Source organism: Oncorhynchus nerka, linkage group LG17 (assembly GCF_034236695.1).
Source record: "Oncorhynchus nerka isolate Pitt River linkage group LG17, Oner_Uvic_2.0, whole genome shotgun sequence".
Lineage (NCBI taxonomy): Eukaryota > Metazoa > Chordata > Actinopteri > Salmoniformes > Salmonidae > Oncorhynchus > Oncorhynchus nerka.
In genome coordinates this window covers 40,337,476-40,354,948 of record NC_088412.1, presented here as the reverse complement: position 1 = coordinate 40,354,948, position 17,473 = coordinate 40,337,476, and the positions used below count along the sequence as shown (strand labels likewise).

Genomic DNA, 17,473 nt, shown 5'->3' with positions numbered 1-17,473 from the left:
GCGATGTCCACTTTGAGTTGGACACAGCAATCCAGCCTGTCCAGTGTGCACCCCACAATGTACCAGTGGCTTTGTGACGTTCACATTACATTATGCCCACATGTTCTTTACAAGCTCCCGAAGGCCAGAGTCTTCAAGCTCGTGGACGACAGAGATGCCTTCCTGCAGTGCAAGCTTGACGAGCCTAGCAGCTACATGACCACCTTTTGGTGGGACTGAGTGTTGTGGAACCCATAGCAGATGACATCCTCGTAGTGGGCTGTGGGGATAGTGATGAGGAGGCTAAATTTGACCATGACGCTAAACTGCTGGCCCTGATGAACAGATGCAGACAGGTCAAGCTAAGGCTAAGCATAAAACATATTCAGTTCACAGTGCCAGAGGTCCGCTTTCATGGGTCCTCCACCAGATTGAAGGCAGATCCTGAGAAAGTGAAGGATGTCTTGGACCCCCCGGCCCAATCTGACGTGAAGGCATTGTCACCTGCATTGCCAAGTTCCTAACGCAAGGGGTGTATGAGCCACTAAGGAGGCTCATGGACTCCATCTGCCATTGGCTCCCAAAACATGATGAAAATAAAGCAACTAGTCACCCAGACACCTGTACTGCAATACTACGATGTGTCAAAACCTGTCACGATTCAGAGTGACTCGACCCAGTATCGACTGGATTGGTGACAGAGATTTAAATAATAATAATAATAATAATAAAGACATGGGAAAAGTGAAGAGACTATCAAAATGTGTTTTTTTTAAATACCTGAAATAAAACTAAACTGTTCATGTTGGATATTATTGTTAGGTTTGTTTTGTTAGTGAATTGATAGCTCCTGTCCTATTTTATAAATGGAAGATGTTAAGCGTGTAAAATGGCACGTTGATGCCATCTGTTGGTAAATCTTAATTACTGCAACACCAGCGTTTTTACTGGTGTGCTTGATATACCCAGATGTATTACAATGTGCTGAACAAGATTGGTTTGTCGCATCAATGACTCGTCATTTAACATCGAAACAATATGTCCTCTGTAGAAGTCAGGGCATTCGTACTTCTTGCGGAGCATCGCAGAGCTGTTGTGTAAGAAGTTGTCAACAGGACCTCCCGCCCTCACCTACTGTCAACCAATCATGTCAATGCGAAGCTTTACAGAGCTTTCCTTTATTGTTACAACATTTGACAGGCACAGGGCGATGTGGTGAAATTGTATCACATCATCCATACAGCGCCTCTGGCCACATTTTTCTGATCAAGTATAAATGGACTTTTAGTCCGTTGTCAGTTGCTAATTCCATAAAACATTCGTTGCTGTGAGGTGAGTAGGCTATAATACTGTCACAATTTCCTTACAACTCTAATTGTTGGTTTGATTGATTTTGTTAAAGTATTGTGACAAACTAACAGTTAGTGTTCTGGCGTGATTGTGTCATTTGGAAACTGACTTTGATTTAGTTCGTTTGAAAGTTAGCCCAAGTCAACTGACGTTGTGTTAGTGGCTAGCCTGCTAGTGGACATGTGTGTTTTGGATGCATTTATGGTTGACTAGCCTATTTGTTGCTTTCCTTTAGACTGACTTAACTGGGCAATTTACAAAACAGATATCGTTCCCGATTAGCTTTAGCCCCCCGGCTGCCAGTTTGGAGACAGTTGTGAATACAATTCCTGAGTGCACACTTTCCCTAATAAAGTAAACTGTCACTGTTGTACAGCTGGAACAGTCAGTAACTAATGGATACGTTGCCACAACTTTATTTCCCACAGACTCAAATTCAATAACCAATTCAAAATTGATGTTCTTTTTTTGTGTGTGTGTAATGAAACAGGCAGGGAGCAGGCCTCGAACCCTCGACCTTCTAGCCCAAATCCAGCGCGCTATCGACTATTACACTTCTCCGACTGTTACACTACTCCCTCCTTTCAAAGAGCATAGGAACGCGCTCGACGGTGCCCCAAAAGCATGCTCAAGCGGCAGTCGATATCCGCGCTTGTAAACCCAGGGTCGTTACTAAATATATATATATATCTCAAAACTGAATGTAAACTGACATGACTGATCACGTTAAATATATATACATATATATTATTATTTAACGTGGTCAGTTTACTTTCAGTTTTGATTATAGCCTCCTCCTTAATGATACAAAAACAAATGTACACACCCTTAGGAAAGAAATATGCGAGTCTAAATAAAAACATTTTACTGCCGTAATTTTGCATTGTAACTGCAGTTAGAGTGCAGTATAACTGCAGTTATTCTGCAATTATTGCGTCCAAAATACCACAGTTGACTGCAGATACTGCACTTTTACTGCAAAACTACAATCTTTTTTTGTAAGTGCACTGTGCACAGAGGTAATTTCAACATCTATTACACGTTGGTTCTGTGGAAACGATGTTCATTCAACCAGTGTGTGCTCAGTGGGTCTTCATCTCTGAATGTAATATGCTACAATGATCTTACTCAAACGTTTGTTCTTTACAGGTTAACATTGGATTCCCTATGCTGTGTGAGCCATGGCCAAGTCATTGAATATCCCTCTAGAGGAAGAGATGGTTAGCATCTTAGGCCAATGTGGATCAGCTCTGACTTAACGTCCTGCAAAGCAAGTTTGGATGCACTACTGTGCTCCATGGTGTAGATGCCACCTGTGCAGGGCAGTCGAGGAATCCCTCTGTCTTCCCCGAGGAAAGGTTTTCTATACATCTATCCAAGAGCTTCAAAGTGTCTGTGTGGAAGGATGACCTTACCACTCACCGTGTTGATGCTGAGGTCAATGCTGCCAACAACAGGCTAAAGCATTGTGGAGGCCTCGCAAAAGCGCTTAGCGATGCTGGTGGCCCAGCTATCCAGCAAGATAGTGACCAGTACATTTTCAGAAAAGGAAAGTTGTCAATAGGAGATGCTATCATCGCCTGTTGAATTTATTATGGATAAATGAATAAACAATATCCTCATTTTAAATAGAATTGTAACTAGGTAAACTTATACTTTGTTTTATAAGTGATTGACAATATGAGTTCATAAGAAGGGATTGTGTGACACGGACAAGGAGTAATAAAAAGTTAATGAACACCATTCCAACTAGGCAGAAACAAATGGGTTGTGGACTGTGTAAACACAGAAGGTCGTTAGCCTATGGTTAACCCTACTGAAACTTAGCTCTGGGGTTTTCAGATAAGGCAAGTGAGTGCATTCCTAGGTTGTCTGTTAATTAAAACTGTCAGTTCAGTGGTGATCGATAATGTTGAGGGGTCAAAAGTTATCTGGGAGTGTGTTAGTAAGTTAGAATGAACTTTTCACCTTACTTTGTCCCGGTCGAGAGGAGGGGATTCTGTTAAAGCAGTGAAATGACGTCATGATCTGTATATAAACTGCTGCACGTGTTTAAGTGGTAGCGCGCTCCGAGAATAAATTCTATTACCTATTATTGAAAGACTGGTCTGCGTCTATTTTATGCAAACAAGAAATCTTACAAATTCTCATAAAATAGATTAAGGGCTTTCAATTGATGAAAGCACATTGGCATAATTAAATTACAGTAACATCGCCCCACCTGGATACCTTCCATGCAGGAAGATCATTCATGCTGTGGGTCCAAACCTTCCATACAACAACAGAAAATCTGAAGTTGATAATGTCACACCACAACTCCAAAGGGCTGTTTTAAGCATTCTGAAAGTGGTCAAGCAAGATAATCTGCAGTCAGTTGCCATTCCTGCCATAAATTCTGGCCTCTTCAACTATCCCTTGCCACTCTGTGCAGACGTCATTGAAAGAGTACCATGCTTCAAATTATTCTGGTGCTCCACTAGAGGTTCGTCTAGTTAATCATGATGAGCCGTCGGTCAGGGAGATGGAGAGAGCGTGCCGTCAAATACTGGGGTCCTCGGGTCACATAGTCAACCAGTGAATGCTCAGGGGCAGCCACCTAAGGCGTCATACAGTCAAGCTGCAAGGAGCCACGGGAAAGGCTCCACCAAACCCTTTTCAACACCCACGGTTCAGCTTGGGAATGTCAGTCTGACCATCAAAAAAGGATACATCGAGAGAGAGCAGGTCAAATAATAGAAAATAGAGCATAGGAATGATACATAGCATAATGTGGTAAATGATATTGATTGTGGAATTGGTACATTTTTGGCATCTCTAAATATCTGAAACAAAATTGATGACTTGATTTTCTTTCTTGCTAATCTTTTATTGACAGACACTCAGCATTGTGAACACAATTTCTAATGACCTAAATTTGTCAACTGGGGTAATATCCAAAGCAATCATTGAAAGCTGCTGACCAAGGCATCCAGAAAGAGATGTGGAATTACTTAAAAAACAACCACAAATATGGTGATGTTATTGAAACCCAGGGGCACAAACTACGATGCAAATATGTGTATCACACTATATGCCCTCACAAAAGTCAAGCGTCTGAAAAGGTAAATGCAAATAAGGCTCTATAAGTCTTAGTAAGGTAACCAACTACACTGCAATGACCTGTTATGAGATCAAATATGAAATTGTTAGCCTACCTCATTGTTCCTAGCAATATGTTAAGATAAGTATATATCTAACTATATTTACTATATCCGGTCCATACGTATAACATGGAATAAGCAAGTCATTTGTAAGCTTTCGGTATTCCTCTGTTAACAGAGTCTTGGTGACATCGTCTCGAAGTGTCTGAGCATGGCACAAAAAAGGCAGCTGTCTTCTATCTCCTTCCCAGCCATTGGTACTGGAGTGCTGGGCTTCAGCAAGCAGGAGGTTGCAAAGATCATGATGGACACAGCAGTGACATTTTCCCAGCACAACAATGGAATGAATATGGATATTTTTTATGTAATCTTTCCATCTGACACTGAGACATATAATGTATCAGTCACTTTCATACTTGTCCTTAGTGGCCTGGTAAAAGTTTTGGATTTTGCTATTTTAATTAGGCTACTTGTCAGTTTTTAAACTGAAGATTTTGGGAATATGGTGTATTTCTAAATCAAGACTTCAGTTCTTTACTGTCTCGCTATGACACACCAGAACAGATATACAGTAAAGTTGGACGTTTACATAAACCTTAGCCAAATACATTTAAACTCAGTTTTTCACAATTGCTGACATTTAATCCTAGTAAGAACTCCCTGTTTTAGGTCAGTTAGGATCACCACTTTATTTTAAGAATGTGAAATGTCAGAACAGTAGAGGAATGATTAGCTTTTATTTCTTTCATCACATTCCCAGTGGGTCAGAAGTTTACATACACTCAATTAGTATTTGGTAGCATTGCCTTTAAATTGTTTAACTTGTATCAAATGTTTCAGGTAGCCTTCCACAAGCTTCCCACAATAATTTGGGTGAATTTTAGCCCATTCCTCCTGACAGAGCTGGTGTAACTGAGTCAGGTTTGTAGGCCTCCTTGCTCACACACACTTTTTCAGTTCTGCCCACAAATGTTCTATAAGATTGAGGTCAGGGCTTTGTGATGGCCACTCCAATACCGTGACTTTGTTGTCCTTAAGCCATTTTGCCACAACTTTGGAAGTATGCTTGGGGTCACTGTGCATTTGGAAGATCCATTTGCGACCAAGCTTTAACTTCCTGACTGATTTCTTGAGATGTTGCTTCAATATATCCACATCATTTTCGTTCCTCATGATGCCATCTATTATGTGATGTGCACCAGTCCCTCCTGCAGCAAAGCATCTCCACAACATGATGCTGCCACCCTCGTGCTTCTCGGTTGGGATGGTGTTCTTCAGCTTGCAAGCCTCCCCCTTTTTCCTCCAAACATAACAATGGTTTTATGGCCAAACAGTTCTATTTTTGTTTCATCAGACCAGAGAACATTTCTCCAAAAAGTACAGTCTTTGACCCCATGTGCAGTTGCAAACCGTAGTCTGGCTTTTTTTATGGCTGTTTTGGAGCAGTGTCTTCTTCCTTGACGAGCGGCCTTTCAAGTTATGTCGATACAGGACTCGTTTTACTATGGATATAGATACTTTTGTAGCTGTTTCCTCCAGCATCTTTACAAGGTCCTTTGCTGTTCTGGGATTGATTTGCACTTTTCGCACCAAAGTACGTTCATGTCTAGGAGACGGAACGCTTCTCCTTCCTGAGCGATATGACGTCTGCGTGGTCCCATGGTGTTTATACTTGCGTTCTATTGTTTGTACAGATGAATATGGCACCTTCAGGCGTTTGGACATTTCTCCCAAGGATGAACCAGACTTGTGGAGGTCTACAAGTCTTGGCTGATTTCTTTTGATTTTCCCATGATGCCAAGCAAAGAGGCACTGAGTTTGAAGGTAGGCCTTGAAATACATCCACAAGTACACCTCCAATTGACTCAAATGATGTAAATTAGGCTATCAAAAGCTTCTAAAGCCATGACATCATTTTTTGTAATTTTCCAAGCTGTTTAAAGGCACAGTCAACTTAGTGTATGTAAACTTCTGACCCTCTGGAAAATTATAAGTGAAATCTGTCTGTAAACAGTTGTTGGAAGAATTACTTGTGTCATGCACAAGTAGATGTCCTAACCGACTTGCCAAAACTATAGTTTGTTAACAAGAAATGTGTGGAGTGGTTGAAAAATGAGTTTTAATGACTCCAACCTAAGTGGATGTCAACTTTTGGCTTCAACTGTAGCAGAGTTACCAGTAGGGGTATGCCGATATCGTCATACTCGTAATTGTATCTGTTATATATCACACCTGATACTCGTAATCACATTTACTTGTGATCGGAAAACCTGGAGGTGTGCTTTAAAGCCTATACCTCAAGTGCACAATCCTGCGCTATTACTGAGTGCATCTCAAAGCGTATCATTATGTGTTAAAGGAATTTAATTCCTCTGTTTTAATTCCCAATCAAAAGTAAACACTCTGTCAATGCATAAGGGTTTGTAAGACCCTTATTTTATAAGAATGGACAGAGCCCCGGTCTTAAAAGTCAAGTAACAGCCTTTAATTCAAGAGAGTACTGAGTTCATACACATTTTACCACAGGTTATAAACTGAAAATGACGTCAGCGTTTTCTAAATGTTCCGTCTCTTCTTGAAACTGGTAGAAAGGCCCTATAGTTCTCAAGCCTTCCCTCCTCGCCTAGAGCCAAGGTCAGTCAGTGTAGATAAGCATTCTAGACAGTCTGGAGATAGTCTGTTCCTGCCATCTGGAGATAGTTCATTCATTTGTACAAAGGAACAGACCGTCATTGTACTAAACTCCCGACTACATTCACTACATTATATTCAATAATGGGGGCAAGAGAGAAAATTCATACATGTACAGTAGCATAATTGTATTCTGATTAGTACATCCTGATAGAAATGTATACATAATTAGTCATCATTGATAAAAATTCCCTTAACATATCCACCCTTTGATTAAATATTATACATTCAATCACACATTGTAGTTATATTGTGGTATTAAAAAGCCTATTTCTATTTTTATTAGAGATATTTCTTGTCCTCAAAACATCACCTAAACATAACCCCTATACTTGCATTCGCCATAACTGTTTCTCAGGCCTACATCAGAATCATAACTCTTCTTATCAGAATTTTCGTCACAATCTTCATAAAAAAACAGTCTAATATTGAGATGGGATACAACCTAGCCTCCCTAAACATCAAAAATGGTTTCATCAAATATAAATTCCCCACAAATAATAGATCCAGATTTGTCCACTTGTTCTGTAGACATGCATTCAGTACTCCACGGGTCAGAACCTGGAATCCCCTGGTAACTCACCATCTATTGTCATCGATTTCTCCAGAGTCCTGGAAATAAGGCCTCATACACAGGGAATTAGACAACAGCCCCATAAAACTAAACAGTCACACAGGTGAATGTAGCCCATAATACAGTGATCATAATATTTTTTCCCATTTTCTGAACATACTATCAAACCCAATTAGTCAGAGAAGTATCCGCCCCAGAGTTTTCTGCCAAACCGTGAGCCAGGGTGGTCAAACCAGCTGAGGCTTCGGGCACTGATTCGTCCGGAGCTGTGTTATTTGGGATGTAAGCACAAACATGGTCCCGATAATCACGCATACTTCTCCCTTTTCAGCAATTAACATATTTAATGCAATCCTATTCTGCCAAGCCATCCGGCTGATTGCTTCAGACTGTTCTGCAAAACCTTTAATAGCATCTCTGGTATAATTGTTAAAGCGCTGTTGATTATAATAAATATAAATAATCCAGTCCTCGTCCGTAGAACCCCAATGTTATCAATGTATACTTTGTCAATAAGAGACCCGGATGGAGTAGCTCTTTTCTCCCATCTGGCTATATTTCATGTCTTGGTGTTGAATGAGTGTGAAAGGCATTCCCAAATGTACAAGGGAGCATAATCCTGTCCAATCTGTCGGTAAAACCTCGCCCTGACATCATTTCCCAAGAGTACTGTACCGGGCCAAACGGTAATAATCTCCTCCGGTCACTGTAAAGGGAGGAAGTCTTGATTTTAAGGGGAACCTGGTGATATAAATTGTGCAAATCAATTCAACTGTCATTATCTGGCATTCCTGCTTTCGTGAACAGCTTTACCATACCGGCCTAAACTCCTCTACCCAGAACCGTACTAGGGTGTCGACCAAGACCTGGTCATATTCATCATACCACAACCCTAGATCCTCCTTCATTTCTGTTTAAAGGGTTAGGCGTATCTTTATGCAATACATCCCTCTCTCCTGATTACAATCAAAAACTCTCACCTTCACTATATTCTACCTTCTTCCATACTGGGTGAGTGGATTCATATAGCCCTCTCTCTCCAAATGAGCTATGACCTGTGTCCACGATCAATATGGGAACCTGCACCGATATATGCCATAATGGCTCAGTGTCCTAGACTGCCATGACTCCATTTTGGTCTACATAAAACTCCATTGAGAGATCCTTCCCAACCTCTACTCTAACTTCCTGTCTACCCAGATCTAGGGATCTCTTATGCTTATTTTGGAACAAAATCCTCATCGTCTAAACCATGGGTCAAATTACCACAATCCGTATACTCAAGTAGGACGTGCTGTATCAGGAATATGTCACCCACGATAAGACAGCTCAGACGAACAGCTTCCATGTGAAGCCCCACCCTCTCCCTGAGAACACATCACTTAGCAAGAGCCAGACACATCTTCACTTCTATGAACAAAAACAGGGATGAAAAGACAGGGAGGGTTACTTCATTCGAGAGATGGCCCCCGGAATTCTGTTAATTCCAGTTCTCCTCTCGATCACTGTTTATTGTTCGACAGTGTCATTGTGTCTTACCCTCCCGCCGTGCGATATGAATCCGGGTAGCTCTTTCAGCTAGCTGTCACCAGGAGTCCTTGGTATGGTCCCCCCAACAAGCCTCTGGGACTGGATTGAGTGACTTCACCTGTAGTTCACCTGTAATGCATAAAATGGCGGATGAGATAGCAAAAGCTCAGGTTGCCCAGCCCGGCGGTGATACAATCTTCGGCAAAATCATTCGCAATATCTTTAATTTATATGCCTATTTGTTAGCTAAAAATGTTTTTTATTTTTTATTATTAGTTTCTTATCCAATAGGCCACTAACTTACCCACCCCCCTTTTGATACCTGGCTCTGCCCAGGTAACAACCTTATATACCCTAAATAATGACTTAGGTAGGATTAGTAAATTATCCTTATTTTCTGACATTATATCATGTATGTCCAATTCTCCCTTTTGTCTCCATTCAGTAACTGTTATCTACACATTCTGTATCTTTGCTCGTCCTGGCTCCCCTTCTAAAACTTCTGCTCTCCAACCTTCAAGGTCTCTGCAGTGCGGGGGAGGGCTCTTCTGTCTGCTTTTTCCCCCTATCTGTCTGTAGCTCTTTTTCTCATGTTTCCAAATTTGAACTACATGTCTCACTGTTTGACTATCTAAAATCATTGATTTTAGAAAAAACAAAAACAAATGTTAACCATATTGAAATCCTTCCTACACTTTACAAGCTCTTTCCTCTAGGGATCCTCAGTATTCTATCTGACAATAACGTGAATTTAATATATGTTGCATAGTGTGGAATACCTTATCTACAGTAATTTATCACTCCCATTTATTCTCAATGATAAATATAACTATTTTCTGTTGTTTCTGTTACCATATTAGACATATTAAAGAACCCTTTATCCTTAAAATAAAAATAATCACCTGTGTAATTAAAACCCATAAAATAAAAACTCATAAGGTTCCATATGTGAGCGTGCCTCTTTAAAATATCTTTGCACTAAAACAAATAGTTCTAACAATTATTTTATGTGTATATATTTGCAAACCTTAATGGATAATCAAGACTTCCAGACCTTTTTCAATTTGGTAGTTTATGGCCGCTCTCTCCCCCACTCTCCCCAAGATTATAATCCCAGGAGGCTTCTAAAAGTGAGACACAACACGCCTAACTAGCATTCACTATGCTACTTCGATTCAGAAACTCAATAAGTGAACTATAACTAAACCTAATGATAATTCCCCTTTGACTCAAATCATTAATCATAAGTTTTAAACATCGTCTACGTATATGTTTACTTAAATGAACATGCTACCCTTAGATACAATTAACCCTGATAACATTATTATCCAATGTATTACTTTTTACCTCTGCCGCAAATGTCGTACATTTCTCAGTGTAAGAAATCCGTAATTTAATCCCAGATATTTAATAAAAATGCATTCGCATTCTCCCATGGCTCCTTTAATTTACTTATTTTAGATAACTCCCATCCGTCCCGGAATAAAGAATCCTACTTAAACACGCCAGAACACAATGTTTAACTAAGTTAAATCAAACCCTAAAATTGACCATAACCAGTAAACAAATAAACAAACCACTTTTATCAGCTAAAAACAAACTATATGAAAACTCACTACTATAATGCTTCAGATGGCAAAATTACTCAGAGACTCACGTTTACATCTGTTAGTTCCTCAAGAAAAAAAAACTCTTGCCCCTGTTACGGATGTCTACGTATCAGGGGCAATGCTTGAATAACCAAATTCAACCTAGCTAATTTCCCGAAACATATGCAGTTATGTTTTTCTATAGAGGTTGCTTTTCAAACTTTAAATACCCACAACATTTAATGTTAGGGTATTTAACACTTTAAATACCCTAACATTAAATACCCTAACATACCCTAACAATGGAAACAGTGCTCAAATTCACTGGTGTTACATAAACAATCAAACCTGGAATCGACAACCATCAGAATCCATTATCACGATGTTTTACGATTCAGACATCCAGTCTCCCTCTCTCATAGCCTAATTCAATCCAAATAAACGCCACAAATCTTATGATGCCTACCTAGCATATCAGCTGCTAGTTTTTAGCATCTTTCCTGACTATCCTGGCGACTCTCAAATTACTTTTAAAAATGTATTTTGTCATTTTTATCAACTTCTGAAAAGTGACTCGAAACACTAATGCACACATTTTCCTTCTAAAAGACAAACAATTTTCTCCGTTACCCCCAGTCACAACGTAATTTCCGTGGCGACCAATAGTGCTTTGCTTAGTGACATCATCATCAGGCGCTCAACCTCGGCCCAATTCGTAGCAACTTTCAATGAATTGTAAATAATTGTTGTTCGATAAACCAAACCTAATTTATCACATCTGTTCAAATCTTGAATTATAATTTATCACCCCAACCAATATCTCTAAATTCGCTAATTTTATAAAACATTTCGATGGGTATAAATTGTAATTGTCTCTTCATAAACAATTTAGAATTCATTTTAATCTAGTAACTGTCTCGTCTTTGACTTAGTATTTTAATTACGACTCTATCCCCAATACGTTATTCACTTGTCTAATTAAAACTCATAATAATCCACATGTGAGTGTACCCCTTTAAAATACCTTGTCACTGGGAACATGGAAATCCCCTTTACCCAAACTTTTACTACAACAACGAAACCCAATAATTCTGATAATCCCTTCACATCGTTTGTTTTAAATCTCTCAATGTTTCATGTAACTCATTCAGTCTATCTTCAAATTGTCATCCCAAAATATTTTATACACTGCCATACCCTCAAACCACTGTGATAAACATGCACTGTCCCTTTAAGATAAGACATATACTTGTTCCCCGTAAAGAAAAACAGATAGTGTTTTTTAGAATACGTTAACTTATAGTTCAAATTCCCTGGCGTTACCTAACCAAAAATCAATACTCGGAAAAACAATCACAACTTTTTACGATTAAACTATTCTTACCTATTTTATAGTCCAAAGCGTTGCACTATATAGCCCCATTGAGTGTCTAGCAATTCAGTTGCTGGCTGTAGCATCTTTTCAGAAAACGACGCCACAAATCTGCCTGCCTCTTTAAAATATATATTCCCTATTCAGATTGAGTTCAGTTCTAATCATCAGAGTAAAACCAACCAAACTTCTCAACTTACTATACCCTAACATTTAAACGTACCATGTTTTGTGCACACAATTTAATAGGACTAAGTAAGTAAATCATCAACGGAATAGGCAATTAAATAGCCTAATGCATGGCTGGCTACGACTGCATTTATTACAGACACAGATTTAGATGATGGTAGGCTAATTCGCTTGCCCCAAATTGTTTCCCTTTCGAGAGGAGCAAAGCTTTTCTCTCCCGACACTTAAGCCACATTTGTACAATCAAATTAATCTACAGTTCTCATTTTATTTTCCAAGCATGGGCTTGGATCACGACATAACGACAGCTGTCGTCAGCAATGGAATAATTATACAGACAGACAAAAGTAAGCCTACTAAACAACGCCATGTGGACAGACAAACAACCATATGGCCTCAGCAAAGTTGACAGGGAATAACTAGATGGAACAACAATGACTAGCTACGGATTCATACATGTCGTTTGGAGAAGGGGATACTTGTGCCCTGAGACAGTGACTGAGTGAAACACCTGTGAATGTTTGTGTCTGGGGAAATGAGAGCAGAGGGAGAACGGCTTGTTCTTATCCAGCCGTTGCAGCAGACTCAACCGATAACCCGCCAGTTTCTCACATATTTCTGCTCTTTTCCACAGGCTTTTGAAAATCAACTGAAATCTCTTCAAGGCGCAACACAATATTCTAGCCCCTCCAACAGTGCCTCCTCTCAAGGCGAGATTCCGATCAAAAGTAGACTAAGGGGTATGTTAATATAATGCGTTTATCAACAGAACACATACTTTTCTTGTTGTATACCTGGATTTCTGCATAAACTGGTCATAAAATGTGATCTGATCTTCATCTAGGTTTACAACAATAGACACACAATGTGCTTAAACTAATAACAAACAATTATACCTTTTCATGTCTTTATTGAACACACTGTGTAATCCTTCACAGTGCAAGGTTGAAAAAGTATGTGTGCCCTTGGATTTAATAACTGGTTGACCCTCCTTTGGCAGCAATAACCTCAATCAAATGTTTTCTGTAGTTGCGGATCAGACCTGCACAACGGTCAGGTGGAATTTTGGACCATTCCTCTTTACAAAACTGTTTCAGTTCAGCAATATTCTTTGAATGTCTGGTGTGAACCGTTCTCAAGGTCATGCCACAGAATCTCAAGCAGGTTGAGGTTAGGATTGACTGGGCCACTCCAGAAGGCATATTTTCTTCTGTTGAAGCCATTCTGTTGTTGATTTACTTCTGTGTTTTGAGTCGTTGTCCTGTTGCATCACCCAACTTCTGTTGCGCTTCAATTCATTCTCCTGCAAAATTGATAAACTTGGGAATTCATTTTTCCAGCAATGATAGCAAGCTGTCCAGGCCCTGGGGCAGCAAAGCAGCCCCAAACCTTGATGCTCCCTCCACCATACTTTATAGTTGGGATGAGGTTTTGATGTTGGTATGTTGTGCCTTTTTTTCGCCACACATAGTGTTGTGTGTTCCTTCCAAACAACTCAACTGTAGTTTCATCTGTCCACAGAATATTTTGCCAGTAGCGCTGGAACATCCAGGTGAACTTTTGCAAACTTCAGACGTGCAGAAATGTTTTTTTTTTGTTGTTGGGGAAAGCAGTGACTTCTTCCGTGGTGTCCTCCCATTCTTGTTTAGTGTTTTACATATCGTAGACTCGTCAACAGCGATGTTGGCATGTTACAGAAATGTATGTAGGGCTTTAGCTGACACGCTTTAGCCGTCCTTGCAGTCACCTTTGCAAGGACGGCCACTCCTAGGGAAAGTAGCAACAGTGCTGAACTTTCTCCATTTATAGACAATGTCTTACCGTGGACCGATGAACCCTTTCCAGCTTTATGCAAGTCAACAACTCTTAATCTTAGGTAGTTTTGTTTGAGGCATTGTTCACATCAGGCAATGCTTCTTGTGAATAGCAAACTCCAAAAAATATATATTTTAAAATTATTTTTATATAGGGAAAGGAAGCTCTAACCAACATCTCCAATCTAGTCTCATTGATTGGACTCCAGGTTAGCTGACTCCTGACTACAATTAGCTTTTGGAGATGCCTAGGGGTCACATACTTTTCCCAACCTACACTGTGAATCTTAAATTATGTTTTCAATTTAGACAAGAAAAATACAATGTGTGTGTGTTATTCATTTTAAGCACACTGTTTGCCTATTGTTGTGACTTGTGTTGAAGATCAGTTCACATTTGATGACCTACTTAATTTTTATGCAGAAATCCAGGTAATTCCAAAGGGTTCACATACTTTTTCATGCCACTGTATTTCTTTCAACTTTTGAGCTAACGTATGCTTTCATGTCTTTGAATCTGCAAGGATTTGGGCACACAACTGATCATTATGAGTCCAGAGCTACAAATAAACGCTGATATCCAAGAGGAGGTGCATCACCGTATATCGAGCTCAGCAGTGCCCAGAATGACATATTGAGGGAGGCCAAATGTTGGCTCACTTATGCTTTCATGATGCCCTCTGAGAACTTCACCATTCTCAATGGTTTCATACAGCACTTTGGTCAGAGGGAATTTGACAAGCTGCTTTCCCTTCAAACCAAGTGGAATGTTTCCATTGAGGAGTTCTTTAACTTCTTGCGTCGAGCCATGCCGGATCCGGTAGCGTAATCATAGCCTCAAGCTCAATACCATAACGCAACGTTAACTATTCATGAAAATCGCAAATGAAATGAAATTAATATGCTAGCTCTCAAGCTTAGCCTTTTGTTAACAACACTGTCATCTCAGATTTTCAAAAATATGCTTCTCTTACCATAGCAAACTAGCATTTAGCATTTAGCGTTAGCATTTAGCGTTAGCATTAGCAGGCCACATTTTCACAAAAACATTCAATAAATCATTTACCTTTGAAGAACTTCGGATGTTTTCAATGAGGAGACTCAGTTAGATAGCAAATGTTCAGTTTTTCCTGAAAGATTTTTTGTGCAGGAGAAATCGGTCCGTTTGGCTACCAAAAAAACCCGAAAATTCAGTTATCCTAACGCCAAACTTTTTTCCAAATTAACTCCATAATATCGACTGAAACATGGCAAACATTGTTTAGAACCAATCCTCAAGGTGTTTTTCACATATCTCTTCAATGATGTATCGTTCCTGGAAGTATGAGTCTCCTTCTGTAACGCAAGGTACAATGGTTGCCACTGGGAATTACGCACCGACAAAGGACACCGGACGGCCCCCTGGCAAATGTAGTCTCTTATGGCCAATCTTCCAATGATATGCCTACAAATACGGCACAATGCTGCAGACATCTTGGATGAGCGGCAGAGCGCATAAGCTCGTTCACAGCATATTCACAGCCATATAAGGAGACGTTAGTAAAACACAGCGTCAAAAATCCTGTTCATTTCCTGTTTGAAGTTTCATCTTGGTTTCGCCTGTAAGATCAGTTCTGGTACTCACAGATAATATATTTGCAGTTTTGAAAACGTCAGAGTGTTTTCTTTCCAATGCTGGCAATTATATGCATAGTCGAGCATCTTTTCATGACAAAATATTGCGCTTAAAACGGGCACGTTTTTTTTATCCAGTAATGACATAGCGCCCCCATAGGTTGAAGAGGTTAAAGATGGTCGTGCTGGTGTGATCATCCAGGGGTCTTCTAGAGGTGTCAGAGCTTCTGTGTTAGAGTTGGAAGCCATTTTCTGCAAAGTCCAAGAGGATTTTGCAAAAAAAGAGGAGAGTGACATGGGCCTGAAATCGTCCAACAATTTCTCAAGGACGCCTGTAAAGAACAACAGCTCAGACGATTTTTCCGGGCTTGAAATTGTCAGGGTCTGTGTTAACAAAATAAACTACAGATTTAACATTCAAGGTACAATCTGTGATATTTACCGCATGATAACTGATCAAATATGGCTGAATCTTATGTTACAGGTTGAGAAGGTGGAGAATAGCACTCTGAAGCATCTCTTTGAGCTAAAGAAGAGACAGTTGCAGTCTGCCTCTTCACAACGAATGTACCAGCGCCTGCCAGTGCAATACTGTGACCTGGTCAGCCGAGTGGGCTTCCAGAGGGAGTTTGCACCAGCTGACGGTAAGCGAAGCCACTTATAGTCTAGAAATTGAATTACATTTTCTAATCACAAGGCTTTTTGAGGCAAATGCCTGTAGCTACTTTGCAGCTAAAACATAATTCAACCTTGTCACACAATGTTTTGTTTCAATTGTGTGTTTTTTCTCTTACATTTTGTAATGTGTTACTCTCATCCACAGAGCAAAATCATGGAGAGGGGATCTACTTCAGTAGCAGTGTGCATGGGACAGAGAAGCTGTGGAGGGGCTTGGCTGATGAAGAGTACCTGTACTTTTTTGCAGCACAGGTGCTGACAGGGAAGTCTACTATTGGCACACCAGGTCTCATTCTGCCACCGGAGACCCCCGGTGGAGACCCCCTAACCCTGTATGACAGCGTGGAAGGGGGCGTAGACACCTGTGTCATTTTCAATGGTCACCAAGCCCTACCTGAATATCTGATCATCTGCACAAAAAATACTTCAACCCATAAGTTCTAATAACGAAGTCCTAATGAAATATAGATCTTCATTTCGTTTACTCCATAGTCTATGCAGGAAAACTGGATTTGATACACCAATATAGGAAATTCTGACAATTGCATCACATGTATATTGCTTTTTGATTTGCCATGGTTTAGTTTAGTTTAATTATCTGCCTCCGTATTAGCACTACGGCTTCAGTTTACAGCCAACTAAATTTTATTGCAGTTTCAATGGGTATGTTATGAATTTAGCAGTGGGTTTGCATGTATACTGACAATAGCAAAGATTTGAAAAATATAAAGTCAATTGAAATAAATAAATTAGGTCAGAATCAACAATATGACTGGAAAAAGATGCATCTGACTGATGGGGTTGAAAACCAGTTCACCACCATCTGCCTAAGAGAAATCAGTCAATTGAAATAAATAAATTAGGTCAGAATCATCTACAGATTTCACATGACTGGAAATACAGATATGCATCTGTCACATTTTGTTACATTTACAGCCTTATTCTAAAATTCAT

At 39.8% G+C, this 17,473-nt stretch overlaps 1 pseudogene; it reads left to right on the top strand.

The window, feature by feature from the left end:
* Positions 1-1,139: 1,139 nt before the first annotated feature.
* On the top strand, positions 1,140-17,222 carry LOC115145240 (protein mono-ADP-ribosyltransferase PARP9-like; annotated as a pseudogene).
* The last annotated feature ends 251 nt before the right edge of the window (positions 17,223-17,473 follow it).